The sequence below is a fragment of the Mus musculus genome, chromosome X (genome assembly GCF_000001635.26).
Source record: "Mus musculus strain C57BL/6J chromosome X, GRCm38.p6 C57BL/6J".
Lineage (NCBI taxonomy): Eukaryota > Metazoa > Chordata > Mammalia > Rodentia > Muridae > Mus > Mus musculus.
The window spans coordinates 149,210,513-149,215,103 of NC_000086.7; the positions used below are offsets into that span (position 1 = coordinate 149,210,513).

Below are 4,591 nucleotides of genomic sequence, written 5' to 3' on the forward strand. Positions count from 1 at the left end.
CATCCCCAGCCTTTGTTCTGTCTCTTTTTGATTGACTTTTCATTTTTTTCAAGTTTTTCTTAAACTTGATCTATATCAAACCATATCTGATAGTACTACTTTTATACTTCTGCTTTTCCCACCTTACAAAATAGACATGTCAACTCATCTCAAAGTTTAATTGAGATTGCAGACCTCCTGGGCAGAAAACAAGGGATCATATGAAATCTGGTGCAGATATTAAGAAAAATTTATTATGCTAATTATGCTGACTTTTGGTAAATACAGATAGTTTCTATTGCATTGGATTTAATAAAATAATGATGGGACTAAACTTTCATTTGTTACCTCATATCATATAACTATAAGTTTTATGTTAGATAATTATGTAATCATTGCTCTATAATTTAGGAAATTCTCACTGATATTGTTTAAAATGAATTCCTTTCATTCCCTTCTAGTATTTTATATGAACTGTATTACTTCACACTAAAGTTTACTAAAAATGCAGAGTATGATTTCATTTGAACAATACATGACATGCAGATATATGAGTTCATTTTGTCAATAAAATTCCCTTTTCTCGTTTAAAAATATGTTCCCAAAAGATACTGTCTTTTTAGTAAGTATAAGGTTTTGTAACAGAATCATTGTAGTTGAAATAATTCTGTTATGATGGCTACAATGAAAACAGTCAGGTGATAGTCTCAGGGCATAACAGTAATAGGAAATAAACATTTTCACAACATAAGTTTTTACATGCAATTATGGCAAAGACTAGGAGGCAATAAAAAGACTTTCAAAAGTGAGAATACAGAGTGGGGGAAATGGCCACACTGCAGGAGAGTAAAGTCAAAGTGGATGTTGAGTTGAAATTAAGCAAAAATGAGCTGAAGAGGCACCTGAAAGCTGAGAAGAAACTGGAAGAGAAAGGCCAAGTGGAAAGAGCTCAATGAGAAACAGCTAAACAAGACTACTGCTGCTGTCACCACCAACCCCACTGCTGACATTGGTGTGGGTGCTGAGGAGGAGACTCTGGACCCAAATCAATATTACAGGATCCAAAGTCCAGCAGCTGAAGTTCAGTACAGAGGACTCATACCCACCCAAGTACCATGTGGACATCTCATTCACTCGGTTCATTCAAGAATACAGTCACCTGCAGCCTGGGGATCACCTGACTAACAACATAAGTGGCAGGTCACATCCAAGAGAGTGTCTGGGGAAAATTCATCTTCTATGACCTTTGAGGAGAGGAGGTCAAGTTACAAGTCATGGCCAACTCCAGGAATTATAAATCAGAGGAAGAATGTGTGCATCTCAATAAAAACTGCATCAGGGAGATATAATTAGAGTTGAGGGTAATCCAGGGAAAACCAAGAAGGACAAGCTGAGCACCATCCCCCAGGAGATCACACTTCTGTCCCTCTGCTTGCACATGTGCCTCAGCTTCATTTTGGCCTTCAAAGACAAGGAAATAAGGTCTCTTCAGAGATATTTGGGCTTGATACTGAAGGAGTTTGTGAGATAGAAATTTGTCATCTTCTCTAAAGATAATCACAGATATAAGAAGTTTCTTAGATGAGCTGGGATCCCTGGACTTTGGAACTCCCATGATGAGCATCATCCCTGGGGGAGCTTCAGCCAAGCCTTTCATCACCTATCACAATGAGCAGGAAAATGAACTTATGTATGAGAATTGCTCCAGAACCCTACCATAAGATGCTGGCTGTTGGTGCCATTGACAGGGTTTATGAAATTGGGCACCAGTTCTGGAGTGAAGGGATTGATTTGACTCACATTCTGAATTCACCACCTGTGAGTTCTACATGGTCTATGCAGACAGTCATGACCTCATGGAAATCACAGAGAAGATGCTGTCAGGGATGGTAGAAAGCATTACCAGCAGTTACAAGATCACCTGCCACCCAGACAGGCCAGAAGTCCAAGCCTGTGAAACTTACTTCACTCCACCCTTCAGGAGAATCAGCATGGTAGAAGTGTTTGAGAAAGCCCTAGGTATGAAGCTGCCAGAAACCAGTCTCTTTGAAATAGAAGAAACTTGAAAAATTCTTGATATTTCTGTTGCAAAAGCTGTTGAATGCCCCCCACCTAGGACCACAGCCAAGCTCCTTGATAAGCTTGTTGGAACATTCCTCGAAGTGACATGCATCAGTCCTACATTCTTCTGTGATCACCCACAGATTATGAGTCCTTAGACCAAATGGCACCACTCCAAAGAGGATTTAACTGAGCATTTTGAGCTGTTTGTCCTGAGAAGGATGTATGTGATGCCTACACTAAGCTGAACGATCCCATATGGCAGAAATTATAGTTTGAAGAGCAATCCAAGACCCAGGCTGCTGGTGATGATGATTCCATGTTCATAGATGAAAACTTCTGTGCTGCCCTGGAATATGGGTTGCCCCCAACGGCTGGCTGGGGCATGGGTATGGGTCGACTCACCCTGTTTCTCACAGATTCCATCAAAATCAAGGGAGTATTTCTGTTTCCTACCATGCAGCCTAAAGACAAGAAGGAAACTGCAACAGCAACTGGTACCCCAGAAAGCACAGAGGCCAGCCCCTCTGTCTAGAAGATACATGCAACTATGGCATCTGAATCTCAGAAGATCTGGTCTGAGGGAGTGATTCCTGAGTGGAACCATCCATCTGGCCCCTGCAGTCCAACCACCACAAGAGAGAAGACCAAAGTGTGGATACTCTGATCCTTCTTAGAAGGGGGGTCAAAATACCCATGGAAGGTGTTACAGAGACAAAGTATGAACCAGAGACTGAAGAAATGACCATCCAGAGACTGCCCCACCTGGGGATCCATACTGTAAAAAACCACAAAACCCAGACACTATTGCAGATGCCAAGAGCTTGCTGACAGGAGCCTGATATAGCTGTCTCCTGAGAGGCTATGCCAGTGCCTGACTAATACAAAAGTGGATGCTCATAGTCATCCATTAGACTGAGCACAGGATCCCCAATGAAGGAGCTAGAGAAAATAACCTAGGAGCTGAAGGGGTATTCAGCCCCCTAGGAGAAACAACAATATGAACTAACCAGCAACCCCAGAGCTCCCAGGGACTAAACCATGAATCAAAGAAAACACAAGGAGGCACTTGTGCCTCTAGCTGCATATGTAGAAGAGTGTGGCCTAGTCAGTCATCAATGGGAAGAGAGGCCCTTGGCCCTTGAAGGTTCTATTCCCCAGTAAAGGGGAATACCTGGGGAGGAAGCAGGAGTGGGTGGGTTGGGGAGCAGGGAGAGGGGGGAGAGGATAGGGGATTTTCGGAGGGGGAACTACGAAAGGGGATAATATTTGTAATGTAAATAAAGAAAATATCTAATTAAAAAATTGACTAGGCAGCGGGTGCCACCTTGGTTCCGGGACTCCGCCGAACTTAGGAAATTAGTCTGAACAGGTGAGAGGGTACACCACAGAACCGGACAGCTTTTGGGACAGGCAGAGCCACAGAGCCGCTGAGGTAGCACCCTTTTCAGGCCGCAGACAGTCGGCCACCTTCCCGACCAGAGGACAGGTGTCCACCTGGATCAGAAGGCCTCAGCCTCAGGAGCTGCAGGCGCCACCTTGGTTCTGGGACTCTGCCAAACTTAGGAAATTAGTCTGCACAGGTGAGAGTCTGCACCACAGAAGCTGACAGCTTCTGGGAACTGCCAAAGCAACACAGCTTCTGGGAAAGGTCCTGTTTTGGGCCTTCTTCTTCGGCCAGGAGGAGGTCCAAACACAAGATATCTGTGCACCTTCCCTGTAAGAGAGCTTGCCAGCAGAGAGTGCTCTGAGCACTGAAACTCAGAGGAGAGAGTCTGTCTCCCGGGTCTGCTGATAGACAGTAACAGAATCACCAGAAGAACAATCTCTAAAGAGAGTCAACTATAACAACTAAATCCAGAGATTACCAGATGGCGAAAGGTAAAGGTAGGAATCTTACTAACAGGAAACAAGACCACTCACCATCATCAGAATCCAGCACTCCCACTTCGCCCATTCCAGGGCACCCCAACACACCCGAAAAGCTAGACCCGGATTTAAAAACATATCTCATGATGATCGTAGAGGACATCAAGAAGGAATTTAATAACTCACTTAAAGAAATACAGGAGAACACTGCTAAAGATTTACAAGTCCTTAGAGAAAAACAGGAAAACACAATCAAACAAGTAGAAGTCCTTACATAAAAAGAGGAAAAAACATCCAAACAGGTGATGGAAATGAACAAAAACATACTAGACCTAAAAAGGGAAGTAGACACAATAAAGAAAACACAAAGTGGGGCAACACTGGAGATAGAAACCCTAGGAAAGAAATCTGGAACCATAGATTCGAGCGTCAGCAACAGAATACAAGAGATGGAAGACAGAATATCATGTGCAGAAGATTCCATAGAGAACATCGGCACAACAATCAAAGAAAATGGAAAATGCAAAAAGCTCCTAACTCAAAACATCCAGGAAATCCAGGACACAATGAGAAGACCAAACCTACGGATAATAGGAGTGGATGAGAATGAAGATTTTCAACTCAAAGGACCAGCAAACATCTTCAACAAAATTATTGAAGAAAACTTCCCAAATCTAAAGAA

General features: G+C 43.0%; 1 pseudogene; it reads left to right on the forward strand.

Annotated features, from left to right (window-relative positions):
• On the forward strand, positions 797-2,692 carry Gm8346 (predicted gene 8346; annotated as a pseudogene).